The following is a 27,062-nucleotide window of genomic DNA, read 5'->3' on the forward strand; positions in this document are numbered from 1 at the left end:
TTTAGACCCTGATGGTGGCACAGAAACTGCTGAAGGCATTTAAACCCTTTCTCCCAAGTGCTCCTTAGACAGATCGCTAAATACAGCTTAACAAAGGCTTTGCTGTTCACCTCTTCTGCTGTCTCACTTGAGTTTTTCTTTCGACGTGGCTTTATCTACTTAAGATAAAGAGCACACGTCGGCTGATGAGCAACATTCAGAGCATCTGTCTGTAAGATGCATAAGGTCACAGATTTTGGGTGAGCACTGTTTACTTGGGAACACTTTTTCTATTGTGCAATCAAGGCCAGGTCTAGGGAGATAAAAGCACTTCAGGCCTGTTATCTCTTACGGGGATGAACGTAACCCTGTGCTATGTCTGACTTGATCCCACAGCTCCTCCTGCCCACTGAGATTTAGGCTGGAAGGATGTAACATTGCTGAAGGCCCAGGTAAACATCCCCTCATTTACCCCACATCTGGCAATGATGGGAGCACAGGTGCAGGAGATGTGCTGGTCCCAGCATCATGCAGGCATAAGGAAAACCCATCCAGGAGGGGTGTGACATGTTTGGTGGGGCAGGGCAGAAATCTGTGCAAGCTAAACATTTGTAATTATGACTTTACTCACAGAACAATCTTCCAGAATGTCTGCTCCTGTTGTGGTATCTCTCTCTCCAAGTGGACACCTTCTAGCTGATATATTCTCTGCTTGATCTTGGGCTTGTCTGACTTAAATCAGGCAGAACCTGTTCCTTCAAGCAGAAGAAGAATACCTAAAATGAGAGGTGGCAGTGTGCCAGGATCATTGCAGTCAGCATATAATTGTGGTGGGATGTATGGATTTGCATCAGAGGCTGGGAACACCTGCCCTCCTCCAAGTGCCCAGATCAGAGCGATCCCTGGCAGACAGAAAGTTATAGGTTACAGAGCTTTGAAGAGAAAACAACAACAACAAGAAGAAAAAAAAAAAAGAAAAAAAAAAGAAAAAAAAAAAAAACTGACCCAAAATCTCTATCACACCCTGGAAAAACCAACCCATGCAGTGCCTCATGCAAGGTTTGGCACTGGCTAACATTAATGTTCAGATTCTGTAGAGATCAATAAAACCTATCAAAAGTATGTGTGCATTTATGCACAGAAACACCAAAATATATTAATTACAAAGTTCCCAGGTGAATATTTGGTGTCCAAAAGTTTTTGGAGTTATTTTCTTAAAAGGTAGCACCTGAGTTTGCTCTTAAAATCAGAAGGCTTTTAAGGGAACATATAACTGGCATTTAGAGTTACTGTTCACTGCTTGCAAGTATGTATTGCAGACTTTGAATTTGTGTTGCAAGCAGAGCTGTGAAATTGCAACCAAAGTATAAATTAAGTTTACAAAACATGACTTTTTTCAGGATGCAACCTTCAAAAGGCCTTGTACAAGCCAGCATGCAGCATGCACTTGCCACTGCTCTGTAAATGTGCTGAAAATAACTCAGCAGTGAAAAACCCACAGCCTGCAGCATGATGGGTGCTCACCAGACATGAACAACTTGCTTTTACGCAGGTGTCACTTACTTTTTGAATGAGTGAAACAGTAACATCGGTTGAAAAGAAAAAGTCCAGAACATTGTTTAAAGTAAACTGTCCTTCAGCCCTACTGATAAGCTTAATGCTACAGGATGGCAGACTCTGTAGTTTTAAGAGCTGCACTGCACTTATGTAGCCCTTCCTTTGCAAACACATCAAAGAAATGAAAGTGCTCAGGATAATAACTAGCAAAGACTTAGCACATGCAGAAGCCAACAGAGCAGAGAGTGTAGCATTGCAATGTATCAGACCAGTTCATTTCCCAAACTCTGGAAATAGAATAGAAAAAGCCCATCTTCGTGGTGAGATATGTGTAAGTACTTGTAGCTGGTCAGTTGTGAGCCTGCTGTTAGCCACAGTATGTTTGTATGTCCCCCTCCTGATAACACTGGGCTGAAGTGCAGTTACTGATGAGCTCTCAACACTGATGGCCCCATTTACATCAGAACCAAACCCAGTTATCTCTGTCCTCACCATATGTCTGAAGTAAACACATTGAAATTTTCAGACTTTCTTGGTTTTATTGAAATTGCCTACATATGACAGACACCTTCTGGGCAAGGCGGTGGTAGTAGTTTTATGGGTCTCCAGAGCTTGAAGTATTCATTTGACATTCATTTATTTAACATTTCCTGCAAAATTCTGCTCAAATATCTGCTAGCTATCCCTTTAATTCATCATCTGTTACTATTTTTGTTGGCATTCTCCATTTAGATGTAGAACAAGCCTTCACTTGTTCAAAACTGTACAGTGGTATTATTCACTGACTTCCATAACTCTTTACAAGGGCTTGGAGTGTGAAACTTCCAGTCCCGTTGCTGCTTGGCTGAGCTATTGCAAGTCACTCTTGCCTGTATCTGTTCATGTCCGTGGCAGTAGTCATGAATTGCATGAGTAGTACAAATAGACTTCCTTGAATTCATGCAGACTGTTTACACTGTTAAGCAATGTATACCTTACAACGATTATAACTCTGTAGAGGGAGGAATAATTAAAATGATGAAGTCAAGTTCAATTATAAAACTTTAAGGAGTAGCATTCATTAAAGAGTGACTCATCAGTTTTTTCTTTAAGCATCTTCCTCAGTTGCAGCGTGAGTCAAATATTGTTATAGTTATTACCAACAAGGAAAACTTCTAAAGCCAATACATAGAAAGACCCAAATGAAAATTTTATGGTATTTTAACTAAAGCTGATCTCTTCATCGGTCATGTAAATGGTTAAATGAGAGACAATCTATTCCATATATACATATATATTTCACCAGCAAGACCACTTTATCAATCCTAAACTTTGGAGTAACTACTATTTTAGCACTTCTTAAACATGTTTTCAAAGCCACAAAATGCAAATCTTGATGTCCTAATTAGAGGGTAGGTACATAATTACTGGGCTTGTGTGATCTCATCCTCCAAGCACAATTCCTCTTCTAGCGAAGCTCCTGCTGCTCATTACCTCACTCAGGTTTCACTTGAAGGCGGCTGTCCTCACTCCATGTGGAGGTCACCCAGCAGACACGCACAAGAGATGCCTTGAAGAATCACTCCTGGATGGTGGGAGACCGTGCTGGCATTACCAGCCTCTGCTCTGTAGCACAAAATGGCCATGGATGCTGAGCCCACGTTCAGGCTTTTTGCTGACCTGCCTTTCTCGGTTGCTGCCAATCCTCCCAAAAAGGGGATGTGAGAGGTGAAGGCTCTTGGGATGCTGCTGTCTGCACGTCCAGAAGGGGGAGAGGGCTCTGCAGTGTCCTGTGAGCCTACGTCTGGATTGCACCTGGCTGACCCATGGATGCTGCTCCACATAAGCTCCCTCTCTCCAGACATGGTGCTTCACTGAATGAGGGGTTAATTAGCTTCCTTCTGCCTGCTAGACCTGGAAACCACAAAAAATATATTTTTTTTCCCTAAAAACTTTCTGGAATCTGACATTTAAGGAAAAGAAAACAAGATCACAGCTTTCATCCCAAATTGAGATCCCAAGTGACTGTATTTTCAACTTTCTCGGCTTGAACTTTAATGGAAGCTTTGCTCTGTTCTTTTGCTAACTCCTTTTCCCACTCCTCAGACATCAGGATTTAAAGAAAGCAATTTTTTAAAGAAGGATATTTGTTTATAAAATAATGGAAAACAACCACCATTCCAAACCTGCCTAGGGTTTTGCTATCACAACTTGGAAGGCAAAGATGTCAGTGCTGCAGCCATGCTCTCCCAAGGTAGTTATTTTGGAGGATCCAGGAGGGCTGGGTCTGCTACTGCAGTGGAAATGAATACCTTGACCAGGGCATCCTGCAAGAGACCAAGAAAATCAGGGCACAGACCTCTGAAGCAAGTATCAAAGGATTTGTAATTTGCCTGCCCTGCTGTCATTTCATATTCTGTTATATTCTAAAACACAATTTAAAAAAAAAAAAAACAAAAAAAAAACACTAAATTAAATGATAAATATTTTTGGGGAGAAGCCATGGGAAAGAGACCCTTTCCTGCATGAGATTCTCAGTGATAAGTACTGGTTTTCCTTTCTGAGCACAGAAATCAAAGTAAACAACCCTTGCTGATGCAGGACATGTGACCCACAGGCTCACTGGAGACATTTAGCTTGTACTCTGAGATCAAATGGCATGAACAGATAACCCTAATTGAGGTTTTCTGGACAGAATTTGAAGGAATAATAATAAATAAATAAAAATAATAAATAATAATAATAATAAATAAATAATAATAATTTAAAAAAGCAAGTTTCCAGCAGGACCACCATGTTGCAATGAACCTGCAGTGTGGAGGGCATGGATGAGGTGTAATCTGGAGCGTGTTTCCACAGGGCAGTGTGGTATGCTGCAGTCTGTGAGCTGAGTGCTCAACAAGGGAATGGACAAAGTGGGAGAAAAAATGCCTAGGAGAAAGAGGAGAAAATGCCTGGGAGAGTGCCTGGCTGCCAAAATCTGCAGAGCTGCCAGAGGAAAAATACCTGCTCGACAACCCTTTCAGACACGCTAATAAGGGGAAAACCCTCCCAGTCCCCCAGATTCCTGCTCTCTAGACAAGAGCTAAGATCAGGTGGGAGCTAGGCAGTGACTGCAAACGAGAACATAAGAGAGATACAGGTACAATCATCAGAAGAAAGACAATGTCTCTGTGGCTTTCTTTAATCACCCAGGTATGTAGCCCTAAAGAGGAGGACAGCAGGCACTTTGAGAGGGAAGGAATGCTGGTTTTATCTTGCTGTGGAAGCTAAAATTGAAAAGCAATGGATGCCATATGGTGCAATGCTGCACTCCTCCCTTACGCTGCCTGTGGGGCAGCATGGAGCGGGCAGCCTTGGGAAGAGCACTGTGTTTCAAGTATGCACTATTGTTAAGTAAAAACCGATGTGATGCTTCCCAACTACCCCTGGCGGTAAGTGTGAGGCGCAAGGTGCTGCTGCAGTGCTGCTGCAGAAATGTATCCCAAACCTGAGCCAAACGAGGGCTCTGCCCAGTGAGGCTGTCCTGTGTAACGTGGTGAAATACCAAAGAAATCTTAGCAGCGGTTTGGGTGCTCTGTAGGACATGCACCTGAGAGTGGAGAGCCTGCTGAAAGCAATATGGGACTTTGAAGTGAGAGCTGCCCAATTGACCTCTTGCAGGAGTGAGAGGAAAAAGCCTGAGTTTGCTAACTGGCCTTCTAAGAAATTCTGCTGGAAGAAGTGTTAACCGATTTTCCTCATCAAATCCTCACTCAGCAGGACAATGTTACAGGCACTAAACATGACAGATTCAGGGACAGGGAGCTGAGCAAACACTGGCCGAGCACTGCCTGCCCCATGCCTTCCACCAGCACTTTTCTGTTTTGACCTCTTCTTTAATTGGCAGCTTCCTGATGGATAGGTAAAATCATCACTCTGTTGAGCAGAGAGTTTGCAATGGAGCAGTTCCCTCAGTGGCTTGCTGGATCAGCTTTTCCTCTGTAGATGACCACAGTTGGAGTTCCTGCTCCTGTAGGTGCACTGGGTACGTAAAAGGGAAGGACTGTAGTGGGCAAGATAGCCACTTCTGCTCACGTTGTCTTCAGCTGCTAGCCTGGAGGTCTGTCGGATCAATGAGTAACTCCTATTTTACCAAGTCTGACATGAATAAAGCACAGTAGCACTTCCCACATCCCTAGGAAAGCCCTGCCTGCTGGCTGTGACACCTCAGCCCAGCTCCCATCCTGCCTGCTCACACCCAGTGCTGCTTCTGGCAGGTGGAGCAGGCTGGCAGGAGTGCCAGGGAGTGCTCCTGAGCAGCTGGGCCTCACAGCAGGGCCCTGGCCATGGGAAACCCTCCAACAGCCTCCTGCCAGCACCTCTCCCTGTTAAAAAGTGCATAGGAGATACACTTGTACTAGTTCAGAGCCAAAAACACGGTGGAAACGTCCTTGGGTGGTATATGGGTACGTCAGGTTTAGGTCTCTCTGCAACCCCTAACCAAGACTGTGCACCTTGGAAACGCATCCTTGCTCTCACCTGTTGTACCTTCACATCCTCGCTCCCTTCTCACTCCTCCTGTCTGTTGTCCTGGACAGGCCGACCAGGAGGAGATTGGACGTATGGCAGGTGGGTCAACCTAGTGGTTCTTCTTCCACCTGATGCACAAACCAACACGTCAGTTCCCAAACGTCACCCATGCTTGTGGGTTAGTCCTCAACACCTACAAAGTGCAAACTGGGATTAAATGCCCAGAGACACTTTTCCTCTGAAAAGTTTTTAACATTCAAGCAAAGCGTCTTGATATTTCATAGATTAATATTGCATACTGCTGTGAAACTTTTTGAAGAAACTATGCAGCAAGCCAGCAGCCCTTAGGAAATTGGGCTAATCCTGAGGGAACCTGGTCCCCTGGGATCAAGAAAGATGCATGTAGACTGGAGTGAATGGGGGAGAGCTGTATGAGGATGCACCAGAGGCCTTGCCCAGAACTGGCCCTCGAGCGAGCATGAGATCTCTTCCCTTCTCCTTCTGAAGCAATGGGAAATTGCCAGAGGGGTTCCCAGGAGGTGTGTGGGGGGGATTCTTTTTTTTTTTTTTTTTTGGTAATAAAATAAAAACAAAACCAAAACAAATGTAAATGTGTTTGAGAAGGAGAAGCTCTTGGGAGAAAATTAGTTTGCAGAAGTGCTATGGGACCTTGACTCTGTGAAATTGTGCTGTTTGCCAGTCATTTTGTACATCACTTGTCTATTCCAGGCTAATCAATTTGTAAGTTTTTCAATTCTGCCAAATTTTTTGAAGTGAAACAAGCTGCTGCAATGCCTGTCCTGTCTGTGAATGATCTTTTTTCTTTTAATTTGAGTTACAGCACAGGAGGACAAAACTCCTGTCGCAGGACTTAGTTAAATTGATTTAGGAGTTAAGGTCACTGAGAAAGTAAATTACTATGCTAACATAAAATGTGGTAAACAAGAACCAGAAGTAATGTGATTAATGAAAATAAAAAATAAAATTAAAAAAAAAAAAAAAAAAAAAAAAGAAGAAGGAGAGCAATTGCCCAGAAAAAAAGACAAAAGAGACTTATCCAGAGCTAATGCTGAGTCCTGGGACTGACCCAGTGGCTTCACTGAAAGTGATTCCTCTCTTTTTGCAGCATGTTTAAAACAATGTAAATGATATATGTAATTTTAGCAAGATTAAGTAAATTTCTTCTGAATGAGGGAGCAATCCTGGATCCTTCCCTCCCAAGAAAGGACCAGTGCAAGTGTCTGCAGAAGGGCATGAATGGCATGCTTTACTGTTACCCCTTGTTGAATGCTATTTCACAATATCTGAGGAGGCAGAACAAAGAAATATGCAGGTTGCAAACCAGTTCGAATGAAAAAGCATCTATAGCAAGGAAATAGAAGTACCTCAATCAACAATAAGTACAAAAATATTAGCACAATTAGGATGTTAAGCTGAGTCTGCCTAGAATACTTACAGTTGTATATGCAGCGGTATATAAAAATTATAGCAAATGAATGGTTTGCAAGCAGCAGGAGATTAAAATACACATTGCACAGAGGCATGCAAAGCCAGTGGGAGTCCTATCTGGATTTCAATAACCAGTGTCTCCCTGCCACAGAACCCATCTTAAATTAGCCATCATTTCCCACTCTTCTTCTAAAATGGCCTTCAATCACACTAGAAATATCTGAAAATAGAAATTTTTGGTCATGATTCAGATCTACCTCTGCATGAAATAAAACAGCTTGGCTTTTATTTATTTATTTATTTAATTGGCTATTTTCTAAAGCCTGGTCATGACCAGGGAGAGCTTGCCCACGGCTCTGCCCAGAGGCAGGCTGAGCAGAAGAAGAGAAAGGAATTGTTCTAGAGTGCACACTTTAACATTTACAAGCCTGACACATGTTTTTGGGACGTATAAATGTGTTGTGTTTTAATCCGGCTGGCAGCTAAACACCACACAGCCGTTCGCTCACCCTCCCCCCTCCCTCTCTGGGATGGGGGAGAGAAACGGGAAAGTAAAGCCTGTGAGTTGAGATAGAGACAGTTTATTAAGATAGGAAATAATAATAATAATAGTGTGTACAAAACAAGTGATGCACAATTGTTCACCACAGCAGTTGCTCACCACCCACTGATCAATGCCCAGCCTATCCCCGAGCAGCCGGCCCCCCACTCCGGCTAGCCACCCCTATATATTGTCCAGCATGACATCAGATGGTATGGAATACCCCTTTGGCCAATTTGGGTCAGCTGTCCTGGGTCTGTCCTCTCCCAGCTCTTGCCGCACCCCCAGCCTGCCCACTGGCAGGACAGAGCGAGAAGCTGAAAAGTCCTTGGCTTGGTATAAGCACTGCTCTGCAACAATTAAAACATTGGCATGTTATCAGCACTCTTCTCATCCTAATCCAAAACATAGCACCCTACCAGCTACTAGGAGGAAAAACTCCATCCTAACTGAAACCAGGACAAAATGAAACCTGAAAAGGCAACATGCTTACAGTGGGACTGGCTGCCAGGAGTGGAGTCTGAGCAGTCAAAAGCATGGTCATAAGCTTCTCTTCATCACCAAGGCCCTGTTTGCACAAGTGACCAAATCTAATTTCACAGAGCTTTCATTTTCTATATGCAGACCACTAGTTTAAAAATCAAACAAGACATTTCAAAGTAATAAATAAAGCTTATTCTATGTTACAGAGAGTTAGTTCCAGGTGTCTTGTAAATTCAATTCTAAAACCTTTTGAAATTTTAAATTAATAATTCCTCCAAGATCATATCCCTGGCACTATACTTCAGTGTGAGCATATTTTTTAGCACTTACTGAAACATCCTATGATTGGGACGGTGGAGAGGTAAAGAGGGAACTTTTTGTTATCAGACATAACAATTCTGCATTTGCCGCCTTGAGATGCCTCGTCCAGACACAAACAAGAAATGCCAAAAGCCTCCTGCATCACAAATTTGATCAAATAAACCCATCACCGTGTTTACTTACTAACTGCTGTAAGTGAATTCTGGTCAGACTGCTGTTTTCTGATGCAGGAGCGCTTGCACCTGGGTGCCCGGAACGGCACACGTGAGGCCGCTGCTCCTCTGTGTCAAAGCACCCTCTGCTGGACCAGACGGACATGTAAGTGATTCATAAACCTACAGCATCATCCCTCCCTCCCCTGCCCCAAAAATGAACAAGTAGGTGAAGGGGTTGCCTTCCTCCAGCTGCATCCTCACTCCAAGGAAAGGTTCCCAATAGCCCCTTGTCTATGCAGGGGACCCACACCCCGTATCAAAGCTGCCCGCAGGGGTGGTGCTGATCCAGGCACTCCGTAATGCATCTGGACATGAGTTTATACGGCTCTTATCAATAAGTGGCTGCCTGCAGCAGGGTAGCTTCTAACATGCAAGAAATGGAAGACCTGTGAGTGACAGTTGGACAAAAATTGATGGCATTACCACCAGACTCCCCAGTAAACTGAGTTACGCTGTAGTGTCTGTGTGAACTTTCCTGTCAGGAACATAACTAGGGTACAAAACCACACGTTGAGCATCTAGCCTGACCATAGTAGTCATTCATACAGCCTGTGTGAGAGTCTTCCTTATGGCCAGGGAGACAAGTCTCTTGTTTCAGAACTAACCAAATGGATTATCTTCACCATGCAATGTTTTACAATACATACTCAAAACGACGTTTTACACAAGCATGTAAGTGAGAAGCAGTAAAGCAGCCACTTGCTCTGACTTGACAGAGACCAAACACAACAGCAACTTAAATAAACATAGGGGCTATGGTTAGTTTGCAATAAATCTCTCCTAAATACGGCTTGCTGGAGCAGTGTGATATCATCTCACAAAGACAGACAGTAAAGCATACCCAGTGAGCAACATGATGAACTGGAGAGGAAGGGATCCAAGTTTTTTGAAAGTGAGAATAAAAAGTAGGTGAAACATATGATTGAGGAGGAAGAAGCTCTGTAATTTTGTAAGGGTTTAAGTGAAAAGAATGTGAGGCAAAGGTACTCAAGGAAAGGCTTACACCTATAAATAGCTTTGCATACAGACTCATTAGCAGAGGAAGGAATCTGACATTTTTAGCGCAGGTAAAAATGACAGGGAGGCATGAAGTTGCAATAGAGAGTGATCAGTGTAGAAGAGGTGGCACAGTTTCAATGAAGAACACTATAGGGTTGAAGACTTAGAAAGAGATGAAGGAAGAAATCATACCCTAAAGGAAGGTAAGAGAAGGAGCAATCTGTACAGCTGTTCAAACTATTTGCAGTGAAATATCACTCAGCAAATTTCCTTTTTCCTGGAAAGTGATGAAAATTAATAATGTCCCTTTCCTTTTAAAAAGACATTGTAAATAAGTATACAAATCTGAACCCTGAAATGACTTCTTTTCTGGGATGTGTGTTCTACATGAGCAAGAGCAGGTACTGTTTCCTGCTTTACTGCTGCAGATATCATCTCTCCCTGCCAGTCTGATTTCAGGATCCAAGTGGAAAACACACAAGTTAGTAAAATCTTCTTTGAAGTGTACTTTTAAGGCTCACTAACTTTTTGTCAAACAAAACAACAACAAAAACTCACAAGCTTTGGTGATATATGTTAGCTAACATCCCATTTCCTGACTTCTGCTTTTAAATTCCTGGAAATGGAAAACTAATGAAAAATCAGGCAGAATAGGCCTTGCCCAAAGCTTCCACCACAACTCAGCTCCCTGAACTCCAAAATATTTGCTCAAGTCTGAAATTGTGCTGCTAACTTTATCCTTTTGTCTCCTCCTTCTTCCCATGCACTCTGAAAATTTGGCTTTTTCATTCCCTCCAAGCAATTACCTACTCAGACCAAGGCTGTGTCAAAGTGAACTCATCCTGGGCTGTTATCTCAATTCAGGCATGTGGAAATAACTTTTTTTTTTTTTTTTTTTTTTCATTTTCTGAGCTTTCACCTACTTGAATTTTAAACCTCACAGTTACGGCTCTGTGTAATTTTCCATCAGTTTAAATTCAGTCTTTCATCCACACCTGAAGTTGGAACAACTCATTCTCAATGAGTAATGCATCCAGTGATGGATGCATCCAGTCTCTTTTAATTTGCAGTATATCTGAGACCAATTGCAACTTCCTCAAACCTATTTCTTCTTCTACCATTCCAGTAAGAATTATTTTGCTCTTTAAATTGTAGTTGTAAGCACCATCCTGCAAACATTCACACAAATGTTTAATTTACCAATTATTTCAATAAGTACATGTATAATTATCTACCAAGCCAGTCTGTAAACAAATACTTATTTTCCAGACTGAGACTTACTCAGCTATGATGGGTCATGCTTGGGACTGGTTCAAGCCCTAGGCTGGGAGAGCAAAAATAGTTGTGTAGCAAATATATGCTTCTGTTTCGGTGAGTACTTTTGCGTCAGAGTTTGACTTTAACTCTTTACAAATATTTGTCCCTATAGAGTTTGTTACCAGAGAGCAGACAAACTAGCTGACTGAACTCACTCAAATTTTAATTCATGGCATACATATTTTTGCAATACCGGCTTTCAAGGACATGGTCTACACCCTCAGCCAGCCACAAAGCCTCTCATTGATAGTGCTAACACCTTAATCTGTACAAATAAATTATGGTGTTTTTACCAACCTCTTTCAAAGAGAGTAGGAAGGCTTGTTAACAGGTTCATAAATCCAGGTGAAAAGATTAACCCAGCTGTCCTGACATATATGTTATTACTGAATATTTATGCTATTGGAACATGGCAAATAGATCTGTGTTTACTGTTATGTGCTGATTGGTGTCACTGTTTCCCAATATATTTGGGGATACGAGATCCCAAACACCTATCAGCATTATATTCCAATATATCTTTTATTCTACTGGCTCAGGTTAAACATCTGGATTCCTGATAATATCAAGCATTGGGCAAAACTAACACATGAAGAAACCAGCTATCCTTGCTAGCACTCTGCTAGACTTGCCTTTTTACTTATCTGAGGTGCCACTGCCCCTGGATATATGCTTGTTGCTCTCCTTTATTTAAATGCTACATTTTTTTTTCCTTTAATGTACTTACTTTTGAATAGAAGTCTGAACAACTGGTATATCCTAATTTAACCTATGTAAAATGAAAACCACCTAGCATCCCTCCAACGGAGTTTAGAGTCCAATCTCCTGGTCTCTCTGCAAGAAACGCACACGGAAGTCTTAAGAGACACTGAACGCCTACACAAACTAAACAGCAAGTGTTAGACAGCTTTATCAGAGCTGCAGTTTGCTCCTGACTGCCCATGGGCGGATGATCCAGGTTGAGGCTCAGCAGGGTCCTGCTTTCCCATCAAAGCCTTTGGCCACCACTCAGGGCAGTGCCACACACAGCCCCAGCTGCCACACCATCTCTTGGGGTTTATAGATGCCATCGATACCTTCCAAAATCTCTTGACAAGGTTTTCAAAGGTGAGTGCACATAGCTTGTGGACAGCCCAATTTATATGGTCTGTATTATCTGTTTTCACATTACCCAAATTATTTCCTACTAGTCTGTAAGATTGAGAAATGGCTGTGGAAAACATTTAAAAAAAAAAAAAAAAAAAAAAAAAAAAAGAATAATCAAATTTTATTGCAAGAAAAAGAACTTCTTTCTAAACTAAGCCCTGTAAATCCTCATTTCTTTTCTCAAGTCACATATTTCAGTGTGGAAATTAAATAAGCTCTTTTTCTCTTCACCTTTATATCTGTCACATTCAAACAATTGCTCTATTCCCTATTCCTCTTGTGCACTTTTCATGAAATTCTTTCACAACTGAGGGTTTGGGGAGAATATGTACTCCCTACTTAGGTTTCACACCTTTCCAGTATCTTCTGGCACACTGCGAATTTTGTATGAAAACAAAACAAAACAAAACAAAAATGCTGTAGATATCTCCCTTTCAAAAAAAAAAAAAAAAAAAAAAAAAGCAATTCAGCGCAAATTCCAGCGCAAAAATCTGTTGCTACGCACATTCTCAAGAATGCATCAAATTGCCAAATTCTCATAATTCTTCCCAAAAAGTTTAATATGAGCTTTAGGAAAAACACTGTTTTTAAGTTATGTGAATTAGTTCACAGCTCTTTGTTTAATGACACTGTCTGGCAGCACTTCAGGCTGAGGTTTTTAATAGTACCTTATTATGCAGCTTCACAGAAGTCCATCACCTAGTTTTGCAACCTGAATTTGTGCATTTTGACGTGCTAGGTGTCAATAAGAGACATGTTTATCACCTGGGAAAAAGGAGAAATCAAGAGAGGAAACTGTAGCAAAAAGTCATCAGTAAACTCACCTGAGAGGTCTCCACCTTCATAGCTATCCTTTTGCTGCCTCTGAGCAGTCTTTCTGGCACTCAGGCTAAGCTTCAGATGCAAAAGTTGCAGTGGTAATCCAGGAACCAGAGACAGGACCTAGGAAAGAGGCTTGGAGAGCACACTCATCTTCAGGATGTTGCTGCTGAACAACTGCCTGACTGCACACACGCTCTCTGGCTCACAGGGCCCAGAGTGGTTCTGCCCTGGTGATCCACACAGGGCCTGGGCTGGGGCTCCCACAGCTCCTCTCTCTCCTCTGCACTTTTTTCTGGCAACCAAGGGCTGCCAGCAGTGTGGATGTGTGCCTGTCTCACTGAGAGATGGCAGCAAACATGGCCAAGTCAAGCAGGAGGCCTCAGGGGGCTCCCAGTTTAGGCACCACTCCTGGTATCAGGACTGACATTTTGTCCACCATGTCTGTTTGTGGAAGCTGTAGCCCAACCAGAAAGCAATGAAAATGCACCAGGAAATCTGCAGAGGAGCTAGATCACTGAAATAACTTGTCATTTGTATTTTAGGTGTGAGAGCACTGGGTACTGGGATAGAGCGGGGTTAAAGCTGATGAGACCCCAGAGGGTGCTGTTGCCCCTCATGGAATCAAATGCTGTCCATGCAGCCACAAAGGTGAGCACACTATGCAGGGCAGAGGCTGGCATGGCAGGAAAACCAAATTTTGCCACGGGAGAGAGGAAAAGTGTGGGCTAGGTGCTGCATGCGGGGCCTGGCTGCAGCTCCTTCCCTTCACCCACACGAGCTGTCCAGGGAGCCCGCGGGGCCCCACTGCCTAGAGGCTGCGGCATTGTGTGAGGCCCAGGGAGAGGCATCAGCGCCGGGTGAGGCCTCCTTGCAGCAGCCTGCTGGCTCCTGTTGGGGGATACACAACAGACCTAATGCATTAACTCCACAAAATAGCTCAGTCTCTCTCTGCCTCAGGTGTCCTATCCATAAATACAAATAATGTTTCTCTCCAGCCAGGATTCATTAACATCAGTAAAGCACTTAAGGGTTCAGATGGAAGTGTTTTCTCTATAAATAAAAATATAGGCCAATAATATTGCACACTGAGCTACCATTCCTTTAAGAAATGTAACTGAAATACACTTAGGGAAGTAGAAAGGTTTCTGGGGGATCTATACACTTCTAGACATTTTGAAAGGGCTCAGAGAGCAAAGGCTGAGAGCTGGCTCTGCTCCATTAATGTAAGCCCTGCTCCATTAATTTTGGTCTCACTTTAATCAGGCAAGTTATCAGATATAATTTTTCCAAGACAGCACTGGACATGTAACCCCAAATTTTCCTTTCTGAATGTTAACAATAACATTCCCTTTTGCCAGAAGCTCTTTACAAATGCACATAAAAAAAAAAAAAAAAAAAAAAAAAAAAAAAAAGGAACAGTAAATTAAAAAGGTCTGTTAGGCACCTCATAACATTAATTGGCATTTTATGGCTCTTTATATGTTCAAAGCAACATGCACAAATTACCCAATTAATCCAAGCTGCTAGGGTTTCTCCTGCCCCATCACATCAGCCAGCTCTGTGCATGCTGCATGGCCAGTACCCCATGAGAGGAGGAGATGGGTGGCACGACCTTGCATTGACTAGCTGCCTCCAGCCCTTGTGTGCTGGGCAAAGTTGGACAGCAGCTTGCAGGAACTGTTAAATACTCTCACAGGGCCAATTGGGCCCTGGAGCAGGGAGAAGGCCATGGCACGGCATCACAAGCCCACACAATGTGGCCCCAGAAGGAGGACAAAGCCTTGTCTGAGCCTCAGACACAGCAAGTAGGGAGGGATGGGATTGTGATTCATGCAGCATTCCCCCCACATCTTTATTCCCAGTTATAGGTGTGGAAGCTCTTCTCCAAGATCTGAAAGAGCAGAGTGCCCACACAAGCTCCAAGCACTGTGGTGGATGAGTCCCTGGTTGCCTCCATACAGTTCCGTGCATCACTGAAGACCACCAAATTATCAACGAAGTACGACTTGAAATCCAGGCTTCTGAGACCACACACAGTCTCCCCAAAGCTTTGCCACTCTTACCTATCCCTAAACATGAAGTTTCTTTTCCTAATGCAAAATACAATTATAAACAGGTTAAACCAAACAAAGCTCAAGTGTCCCCTCTTCTCCTCTGGGGAGAGGAGTAAGAGTGAGGTTTTCTCCCTTCTCTCAACAAACAGACCTGTTTGGGCAGCTAAATGGGTTAATGCAAGTGACTGAACCACTGGGACTATTCACGTGGGAAAAGTGAAGCAAAAGCTTTTAGCCTAAACCTTAGCAAAGGAGATTTGTCCTGTCAATGAAGACTTTGACTAATGTGCCCTATTATCTCTCCTCACACCCCCATTTCACTGCTGGCTGGGCCTCATTCTGAAGCATTATGCAAAATGTCGGTACGTTATTGATCTCTGGTTGACTCTCTGTGTTGAATACATTCAGAGCTACAAACAATTCTCTTTTTAAAGATAGAAATTATTTAAATAACTGAAATGATAGCCCATTAAGATCAAAGGCCCGATTACCTTTGATTTTAACCACCAATTGGGTTTTCATGTGGTATGTATCAATCCACAATAAACTCACGTGTTTTAATGATAGCAATTAGCTGAGGTAGGAAGGACTTGTCTCAGATCTCTAAAGGTTCCTTCAATATGAGTCCTCAGATCTGTCTTTTGTGGGTGTCTCACATTAGATCACTGCCCCATTGCACCTACATCTGCTTTAATCTTGTGAGAGTCAGTGGTAGTGCAGAACTGTGGTGTATTGGGCAGGGAAGTAGTGTTTAGGATTTCTAATTAAATCTAAATAAACTGTAGCACAATCATTTAGGAATGTCTAGAAAAGGCATTGAAATATCCTCAATCATAAACAACTCGGGCTGCACTAAATTCAGGCCTTCAAATTAAAGCCTGACACATTTCAGGGATGTTCTGAGTTACAGCACCAGCTCCACAACCTGCAAAGTAGATCCCAAACCCAGAGGTACTTTACTTGGAAGCAGCACCCCAAATGCCCCTCACACACCATGTCAGAGGCGACATAATTTAATAGCAGGACATAATTTAATATAAAATTTTAAAAAAAGAAGCCTCATTTTCTCTAGCTTATGGCAGAGCTACATCATTGTACTCTTGTTCTGGTTCACTATTTGCATTTATATTTTCCGAACGTGACATTTTCTGAAAGCACAAATGTAGGCTGGCTGATTAAAAAGCAAAATTAAATACACGATTTTTTTCTTTATCTCTCTTTTCCCCTTTCTGTCTTCCCAACAATACAACCCAAAGCCCTCAACTCAAGCCTGCAGCACCATCCAAGAAACTTCTGGCAGTGCACTAAGTTAAATGCCTACATAAACCTTTCCAAGGCTTCTGCTCAGCATTGTATGGACTGCAGATAGGTGAGAGCAAAGAATAGTGGCTGACACCATTCAATTTCAGCACAGTGCTCAGCCACTACCATGTGGAGGGCAGGACTGCCATTTCTGCCAGCTTGAGGTTAGCTGCTGAAGGCTCCCTGCTGAGGAAAGTGTGGTTGCTAGCAGGGCCTCACGAGTAAGATTAGAAAGTGCCTTGCTCAAAGCATTTTTTGCCTAATGCTTTCCTTCGGGAGGTTTCTTGCTCCTCATCACTGGCAGGAGGTGTACTCCCAGCAGCTCAAAAGACTGTTTACCAGACACCATTGGGCAGTCTAGAGGGAAGTCATAAAAAATGTATTTTTGTAGCTCAAAAGCAGTTCTGTCCAACTAAAGCCTGACAGTGGATTTGCCTACTAAACCATGCAAGAACTCTTAGTTACAGGCACAAACACAACGTGACTCTGTACTGACCTGGGATTTCCCTCCAACCTCTCTTTTGCAGTAGCCACAGACCTTGCAGAGCAGCAGGGTGGCAGGGACCAGGCCAGCCAGTACCGTCCTGGTGCAAAGGGTCTAAATCTGCCCAATCCAACAGGGCACATCCACTGACAGAAGGTCTAAACCTGCGTAAGGACATTCAGACTGTCTCCCTCTGCGCTTCAGTGACCTATAGACACACATTATATGTGGCTAATCCCTAATCATGCTTACAAGGGCTTCATACTCATTATTCAGTGAAATATAAAATATTTCTATTAAAACTTTTCTATCCGCAGTTATTCCCCTGGGCACAATAGATAACGAGTCAGCAGGCACAGATTTAATTATCAGTTTTTACTGTAAGATGATGATGTTTATTGATATCGCTATCAGACAGACACTGAAATGAAGCAGATGTTAATCTGAGGTTAAGCTCCAGGAGGCGCCTAGCAGTCTGACCAAAGGGACTGATGTTCATCAGATAATAAAAGAGTCTCCCTCCCTTCCTCCCGAGGCCTGCACAGAGCTCACAGAAGTACTGATGTGCTTTGCAGATTCTTCTTCGCACCATTTCCAACCCATTCGACAAGCAGCATGTCTGCTAATGCAGAGCTTTCAGTCAGTCCTAGTAGACTGTTTAACCTAACATCCTATTTTGCTTACACAGGAACTTTAGGGTTGGTTTTAGTTTACTTTCCCCAGCACATTCTAAGAGATGATGATGAAGAACTAGAAAACAAGTAAAGTAATGACACTGAGTTGCTCTGGTGCTGCTGTTGTGATCAGAAAGCCCATCACCAGTGCCCTTTGTGTCTACGTCTGCTTTAAAAAAAAAAAACACAGCAAGACAAGAGGCAAAATTCTGCTCTCCAATTCAAAAGGTACCATGTAAAGAGATGGGACCTTCACTGTGAAAGGAGAGGATGATGAAATAACATCAGTTTTCTATTTTTCTCAGTCTGTTGTCACCTTCTAGTGTTGAGAGCAGTGATGTTAAGCGTATATAATGTTAAAAATATGTGGACAGCTGATTCTCACTGAAATGTATTAATGTTTAACATTAGAACATTCAGCAGGACTAAAGAGCTGGTGCAAATGATGATTTAGTTTGGTAATTTGCATAGCTATTTTAGTGATACAATTTTTTCCCCACAAAGGACATGCCTGTGGAGGTCAAGTGAACAAAAAATGATATGCTATTTTCTAGCTAGTTGCTAGTGCTGCATCCTGCAGCAACACTGTACATTTTATTTTCATTATTACCACGTGTGGATAATTCTCCGGAACAGCTAGGGCATTTTACCACATCGTCCAACATCAAAGAGCCGTTACATGGTGAAATTGGGACCAGAAGAGAAAGTTGCTGGACTGCATTGTTGCATGAAGTCCCTTAGGCCATGTCTGTTAAAGTCAGAAAGAGTTTGAGAGCACATGAGGATGCCTTCCTTGAGGTCTGCTCTTACTACCACCTGGGACTTGACACTTGGTAGCAAGACCTTCAACAAGCTGACATCGGTGTATGTTTGAAACAATTTTAAAGGGTTGCTTTAACCCACTTTGAGGCGAGATTTTTTTTTTTATTAAATTAAAAAAAGAAAAAGAGAGCAAGACCAACCTTTGGAATTTCAACATGCAGATCATTTTCAAGAGAGCCACACTTAATCTCCGTGCCTAGCTGAAGGGAATTTGTGGTTTTATTGCGGACTCTTTTGGACTGCTTTTCATGTCAAAATTATTTATTTGCTATAATTTGTCTCTCTTCCAAGAATTACCAAAACAAAGGAAACATTTGAATGAGATTTGAGACAACTTCTTTCTCACCCGTCAGGAAGGTAATCCCCAACCTTCAGATAAATGCGGGCATGTGGTTTCCAGTATTCTCACTCCATATGTCTTTGCAAACACCAAATAGATCTAATGTAATAGGACTTTTTTTTTTTTTTTTTTTTTTTTTTCCATAGATTAAAAGGTTACAGTGATGGACCTTGCCCAGGATGATCCAGACTTTCATCCGATAATGCCTTCATTTCCACTCCCTGTAGAAGTGTGGACCTCCTGGTACAGAAAGCAGGATGCAGGTTGTGGGCACTAACCCATTCCAGCGTTCTCCACTTCAGCCATATCAGCTGTGAAGTGAAACAAAAGCATAATGCCCAATTTAGGAATTGAGCTTTACAGGTGAAAACCTGCAGAACTGTGACTGCTGTAACTCTGAAATGAAGACACTTCATAGTGGTGGCTTGTTCTGAAGAAAATTGGTGTTGGATAGTTTGTGTCAGCATTCTCCAACTCTTGCTTTTGTACCTGTGGGTCAGTTTTGAGTAGCTTTGCCAGAGATGGAGAGCTCAAATATATGATGATCTTAATTTTTATTTTATTTTTTTTTCCTTAAAATAGGCAGCTAGGGAGAGGAGTGAGGGAGCCAAAACAGTGTAGCTTTATGCGGAAGGTTGTAGCCTGTGTTCAGCTCTGCTACAGGACACCAGATAGTCCACATGAGTAAACACTGTGCATATTAAATCTGCTGCCTACATGGCATCCCACTTATGGGTGTGAAACCTGCCTTCTTACACCTGTGTTCTTACCAGCTTTGGGGAAACATCAATGAAAGCAGAAGGAGCAAAAGGGGAGTTGGGCAGAAACGGGGAAGGGGGAAAGGGAGAAGGGGGTAAAAGTGCTTCATGTGGGATTTCCCCCTTGGAGAAGGAAATGGAATGTTTCTTGGAAAGAACTGGACAAGGTTTTCTTTGAAATCCCATTGACACACAGAGGCAGCATCCAGTCCATATGACACACTGTGGCATTTCTTTCTGCCTTAAATAGACAGAGGTGATACATAATGCAAAGCCACAAATATGGACAGGCTTTTGCAATAATGTTTACATTCATTTTTCATAGCCCTAAGAAATTGATCTGTAAAGGAGACTGCGTTTGGCCTTGAAATATTATCCTGAGAGACTGTTTCTCTCCTCCATCTGACACATTTTGCGGAGGGTATCAGCATATGGATTTGTGCCTGAGCTGTGTCATGAGCAAAGAATTGCTATTGTTTTAATATGCTATGCTGGGACATTTAAACATTGGTATTGTCAGGTACTACTTTACAATTCCCATTAGATTTGTTGTAAAGCACACATTTATGAAATAAAATATTGCTGTATTCACTCATAAAACTCCGATTTATAACAGTACCAAACATCTGGTTTTGATCAGAAGTCAGGAAATTCACAGTTCGAGCTGGAACTCCATCCTTCCCTAAACCTACTGCACTTAATTCTGCAACTCACATGTGAGCAGGTTCTGCAGTCTTCATAAAGACAAAAACCTCATTGCCCTCAGCTGAAGTCTGTGCATAACAGGCCTACAGGTTTGGAGTAGGGGGAGTCTGGGGGCAATCGCACATTTTGAGGCTTCCCGCTGAAGCAGCTTGAGCACTGGTAATAATGAAGTACAAAAAACAAAACAACACATCATTGCTAATAGTCTACAAAATGGTGTTAGTTTTGTAAAGCATATTTGTTTTGTAAAGCACCTTGATGTTCAAATGCAAGTTCTACCTGAAAATAGGTTAATGCTTTTTAAGATTCCATTTAAATTATTTTACATTTCCTTTCTCTAAAACCACAGTAGAGATTTTTCTGGTAGAATGCAGGCAGGATTGAGCACCAAAATAATTTTTCTAGTGTAAATCTATTTTTAATAATTTTGTTCATGAGTGAAGCAAAAATCCAGAGGGAAAAAAAAATAAGTGAATGTAATGCATATAAAAATGGGGTTTCAATTCATGTTGGACAGGCAGTTTTGAATACCACATTTAGTAATTTCCAATTGATCAACTTTGCTACTAAATAAATGGATTTCCTTTGTGGGTTTTTGTAAGTGTTCTATTGTAAATCTAGCATTCAGTCATTCATTTCAATCTGGTCTTTTTTTGCTCTGCCCCCATAGCTGATGCTTGCCCTTAACTAGAAATCTGATTAAAAAAAAATGGAGTTTGAAAGTAAAGGAAAGTTTTAAAACTTTCTGAAAGAACAGAAAGTTTTAAATGAATGCAAATTCTTAAAGCCTAAAAACAATTGGAGAGTTCTACACAAACATGGGCTCCAGTGGCAAGTAAGGGAACCTTAACGAGCTCCTTTCAGCTCAGATGCTGCATAGACACGTGACTCTCTGAAGCTTGGCCAAACCCCCAGGATCTGCACCAGGCCTCTCAGTTTTTGCAGTGCTGATACATCTGGCAGGACAGAGATGCTGCTGCAGATTTACTGTCAATTCTCTATCCAGCAGCCAAGAAGACCAATTATAACAATTTTTATTTACAAAATAATTGACAAAATATTTATCCACAAAATAATACTTACCTTTTACATTTTTTAAAAAAATGTACCACAGCTATGAGTACCAGTCTATGGATGTCACTTTCATCTAACAGCTGAAATACTGAAGCGATTCAGTGCTGCATCCTGATAGGATTTCACCTGATAGGAAGAAAAAATAATAAATTATGTTTTATATTTCTGGGAATATCTAAAGTTCCTGTTTGACAAATTGTCAATTGTCATTGCTCCTTAGCCATGGTGATGAAGGCAACTGGTCTTCCTGTGTAAACCTGTGTGGTTCAATGGGGCTATGTGGTCACTCAGTAAGATAGTATATGGTAAGGAAATACAGTTCAGATAGGCAACTTATGGAACGGTGTTGGTGTTTGGTCTACATTATATATTAGCTTGAGTGCAACAGTGGGTGCATGTGTAAAGCACAATCCAGGGTGAATAGAGGTTGCAGTGGCTTGATCAAACCCCTGCCCAGAGTTACTGGGTTGAATCCAAAGATGCAGTTTGGGATACATTCATCCACAGACTGAGGTAAGAGTGAGACTCTGTACCCTTGGAAAGAGCTTAGCTCCTCTGAACTCCAGAGTCAACTTTGTGATATTCCTCTGATGTATCCATTGGCCAGTGGTATTTTCCCAAATGGAAAAGATAGAAAGAGAGGTCTATAAAGAAGAGCTTACAAGACTTTATGTCATATGAGATATGATTTAGCTTTGTCTTCAGGAAGTCCTGTTATAATGAACCAATTCCTTTAACCATTGTTTCTTGTTTCCCTCTTCTAGAGTATTTGCAGAATAAATAAACTCCCTATTCCATTCTTATTTTTATGATGAGGAGACTTGAAACCTGCCAGCCATTCTCATTTAGGATGTTTCCTCTCCTTCCAGGCATTTCTTTGGCTTTCTTGTTTTTAAAGAAGCAGACTGTGGATGCTTCTTATCTATGCATAGCATGCAGGATAAATGTGAATGCTTAGTAGCGGACTAAATATGACCCTTTCATTTTACAGATGGGAAGCAGTGGCCTAGGTCACAAAGCCATCAAACGTAAGGCTGAATGACCTGTAATAGAACAATGGATGGAGAGAGGTAGCAAAAAAAAAAAAAAAAAAAAAAAAAAAAAAAAAAAAAAGAGCATTAAACTGGAAAAAGGTGAAACATGAAATCTATCCCTTTTCTATAAACACACGTGGAAAGAATAGCACCTAGACTTTTTATTCTTCGCTTCCTTTTTTTTTTTTTTTTTCCCCTGTACATTCCAAGGGAAGATCTGCCAACTTTTGGCTGTATCCATTTCTCCTCTGTTGTTTGCCAGTATTAGTGCACTCTAGCACACATTCTTTCCTAAGACTTCCAAATGTGTCATTTGTTAGATCTAACTGTTTAAAGAACCAGCCACCCTTGCCTCCTTTGCTTATAGCAAACTGAGTGGCATATAACATATTCGCATAAGCCAGCTCACATGCTACAGGTCTGCTTCAAACCTGTAACTGAACAAACTCTTGAACCAGACATCACACTGCATGCTTTGTGTTATTGTAGATCAGAAGACCTTGCACTGATACATTTGAATGTTTCTAATGCTCTCCTTATCCTAAAATATACACTGAGGCAAACATACCTGTGTTTTGCTTGTTGAAGCCTCCTGATGTAGAGCTTCAGTACTTCTGCTCTGTAAAGCATTTCTTAAATCTTCTATCTGGGTCTGCTTAGCATTACACACATAAACAGAGGGTGAATTCACCTCTGCACAAAAGGTTAGCACGGTTTCACTGGTTTAGGGTTTGAATTGGAAACTACAGCGAACAGGCTCGAGACAAAGGGCTGTTTTTTACCAAGATTAGTGAATATCATTCAAATAAAACATGGACTGAGGATGCACAGTAGCCACCCTGTGTGTATAATAATGTGACAGCGGGGATAGATTCAGATATAAAATGAGTCAACATTAACAATGTTAAAGCAATGCCCACTTGAGCTAGGTCTTAATCTGGTTCTGAAGCAGCAAGAAATGTAAATCTCAGTTGGCTTGATTCCAAATCCACTAATTCAATGTTAGATTTGTTTATAAGACTAGCCCTTCTATGGGAGTCTCTTCCAGAGATGAAAAACCATGCCAAAACCAGTAAGAACTAATAGGATATAGGTAAGAATTTTTATGTTCCTTTCTCTGTCTCTCTTTTGGTCTCTCTTTTTTTGTTCCTCCTCCAAGTAGCAAGACCTGTTGCGTGTTTTTTCTGATGATCCCCCATGATCAGTGAAGTGAGGAAGAGAACTACATGCTCCTGAACTACTGCTCTTTAATGCAACAGCATCCTCAACCACAAAGCTCTGAATTTACATTTTGAGGAAATGTTACATGGGATGCAGAAGAGTAGGGAGCCACTGGCTGGATGAAGACCTTAGTTTTGTTTTATTATTACATCCAGCCACAAGGCAGATCAGATCCAGTTCCAATTTCCTCAGCAGTTGGTAATGTTCAGTTCTGGGGTCATGGTTCATTTACTATTACAAAAATGAGCTCATAGCTTTTTGATGTACTCACTTCCTACAAGTGATGAACATTCTTAAGTTTGAGAAAGGAGAAAAGAACTATTAGGATTAAAGCACAGAATAAGCAGCAGTGGCTGCCTTGTTACATATCTGAGTCCCCTGGAGGTGGCGTTTAGCATATTTCTGGGTTCAGGCAAGCAAAATTCTCTTAGAGGTCAGAAATGATTGTATGGCAATTAAGGATACTGACAAAGCCAAAGAATGGACAGTTAATACTATGTTTAGGCTCCCATTTAGGAGATTTTGCAAAGAGTGTTACTTAAAACAACTGATGTTGACCATTGGAGAAATGAGGAAAGATACTATAATCTTAGGCAATCCCAGTTTTGGTCTGTTCCCTTGACCTGGATTAACCTTTTTCCTTTTATCTGTATTTTAATTCCAAACACCTCGCTCGAATGCGACTGTATCCAGGTCTCTGCTAAAACCTTTAATGAGCAACACTAAGGTCAGCGGAAATAAGTTTGAACTCTATTATTATTTCATACAAATACTGTAGGGATCCTTGAATCTCCCATAACTATTAGTGTTTTCTGTCTCCAGTGAGATGTTCAGCAGCTGGCTATATTTAGTTTATTGATTGCTTTCTTAAATGGTTAGTTTTCAAGAGCCATTTAAAATACATGTTTCTTCTTAACTTTTACTATTTACAGGCACACAGTGCAAAAAGGCTGCACAGAAATGGGCCCAAATTCCTTTTGCAAACAAGAAACAAACAGCAACATTTTTGTAAAATCTTAGTCTAAATAGTTTTAATCGAGTTGCACTGCAACAAGATTATTTTAGGTTACACTTGCTAAGCAGCATCCCTGATTACCACCTGCAAATGTCTATAGAGGATCAGAGCAATAATAATTCATTCACTATTTCTTTCCTGAGTGGTAGAAAAAAAAAAAAAAAAAAAACAATAACAATAAATTTATATCTAGCACCCTTTCAATACTCTTACATAATGACTAACTACTGTTAATAGACTAATGAAATATCAACTGTGCATTCTCTCCCTTTGTTACAGCACTCTTAAACATATTATTTTTTGCAATCAATATTAACAAAGATCATGTCCATTAAAATGTGCACAAAGTTATGGAGGATGAATACAGCACATAAAATTTGTTGGCTTTAATCAATAAAAAGCTCAGAGCTGCACAAAAATTGCTAGGTCGTGAAACTACGAAGCTATTAACCCGATTTTTTAAAAAAATAAGTCTCTTTTCTAAATGGGCACGAGTAGCTAATTCTTTTTTAAATTATTAAGTATTCTTTTCATTATTTGCATCATATTAATACCTAGGGGACTAGTCCAGGACTCCAGCTGCTCTGTTTCCAGTAGCTGCTAACATAAAAGTAAGAAATTCCTTTGTGTGGTGTCTTTGACTCTCTTTAAAACCATTACAAACTGGTTTGGATAAAGGCCACGTGGGTGAGGCCAATATAGCTACATGGACTGAAAACTGGCTGGTAGACAGGATCCTATAGCCCATACCAGGCATATGGTGAGGGCCAGACTGACAGCCAGATTAGCGGTAACATGGACAAAACCATCTACAAACCAAAGCTCCTGGAAGGCATGTAATTTGAAGTTGGATGCCTGGAAAAGTATCAGTGGCATGTGGCAGTTGGTACAAGCACAGACGAGGATCTGGGACTCAGGTGTTCTTAAGATTCACCTCAGACTTATTTCAACTTCTTGCCTGGTAGAAAAGCTGCTACCAGACTTCAGGGTCCTGATCTATGAAGCACAGAAATTCCTCCTAGCCTTTGGTTTAGCTCCTGCTTGTATCTAGTAGAACAAAAGAGTCAGAACCATCCCCTCCTAAAACAGAGTAGGCAGAAGACATTTTGGCTGTAACATCTAGACTTCAGGAGAAAATCGTGATAGCAGCCAGAGTCCCAGTACAAAAGGGTTTTTGCATCTTTTAAGATTATTACTGCAACAGTTGCTTCAAAAGTAAAGGTCCAGAGCCTTGAAATTGCAGGATGTTGAGGGCCCCTAAGGCTGGCAAAAGGGAGTAAGGCTTTTCACCGGCCTGAATATAGTCCACCTCAGTACTGAGGAGTGCCTGAAAGTTAATCCCATGATGAATGGTATTCAAAAAGTTGGCTGTTCCTGGTCCACATCAAAACTAGCACTAAACAGCAGTCTCAATAAAAGATCAGAGAAACATGAGCCAACTTAGGCTATCATCCTTCCAGATTGTGTTTGGGGTGCATTCCCGGGGCTCTGGGGGAGGCTTCTAATGCCACTAACCTCTTTCCTTTTCACAAGCACAGAGATAAAGATGGCAAGTTATCAGGCAGCAAAGCAATAACACCAAGTGTGTCCTGAAGACTAACTGAACAGTGTAGGCATCACCCTGAAATAATGTGAGATAAAATTACTCCCAATAAGACAAAACCACAAAATATATTAGCAAGGCAGTGGTTTTCCTTAATCCCATTCTGAACTCTTATGTACTTTTTTCATAGAATTTTTCTGAAATACTTCCATCCTGAAATATACTTCCAGGGTGGAAAAATTTTGCCTGAACAGATAAAATTCTGCAAGTTGCAAGTGACTGCAAATAAGGACTTAAAATGAGATGCATCATACATTCCCATGACTGGGCACCATCACATTGCCTTTGCCCATTATGAATGAACATGAATCATTCCTCATTCATTTATGATGAAAATCTGGCTTTGGAAAATTGAAATGTCAAGTTCAATAAAGTCAGGATTTACTAAACTAAACAAACTCATTTTCTCCCCTGCCCTCCCGAATTGCCTAATAGTTTTCTCACTTTGGGCTTGTCAAGGTTTTTCCCACTGTTTCTGAATTCCTCTTTTGCAGCTTATTATAACATACATTAATTTCATTTTTAAAAGTCAGAGTATACCAATAGCATTTGAGGTCAACACTAAGTTTGCTACATACCCAGATAGTGTAATAATTTAAAAGTCTTTGAGATGACCTTAAAAAAAAAAAAAAAAAAAAAAAAAAAAAAAAAAAAAA

At 41.3% G+C, this 27,062-nt stretch overlaps 2 long non-coding RNA genes across 2 annotated transcripts; both read right to left on the reverse strand.

Annotated features, from left to right (window-relative positions):
* Positions 1–1,194: 1,194 nt before the first annotated feature.
* On the reverse strand, positions 1,195–3,935 carry LOC118165601. The gene is made up of 2 exons (XR_004750129.1): positions 3,875–3,935; positions 1,195–3,429 (listed from the first exon to the last, which is right to left on the reverse strand). It is a non-coding gene; the product is annotated as an uncharacterized LOC118165601 (long non-coding RNA).
* A 4,551-nt stretch (positions 3,936–8,486) lies between these two features.
* Positions 8,487–21,210, reverse strand: LOC118165602. Its single transcript, XR_004750130.1, has 3 exons — positions 20,469–21,210; positions 13,323–13,440; positions 8,487–8,585 (listed from the first exon to the last, which is right to left on the reverse strand). It is a non-coding gene; the product is annotated as an uncharacterized LOC118165602 (long non-coding RNA).
* Between the last annotated feature and the right edge of the window lie 5,852 nt (positions 21,211–27,062).

This window comes from Oxyura jamaicensis, chromosome 4 (genome assembly GCF_011077185.1).
Source record: "Oxyura jamaicensis isolate SHBP4307 breed ruddy duck chromosome 4, BPBGC_Ojam_1.0, whole genome shotgun sequence".
Classification (NCBI taxonomy): domain Eukaryota; kingdom Metazoa; phylum Chordata; class Aves; order Anseriformes; family Anatidae; genus Oxyura; species Oxyura jamaicensis.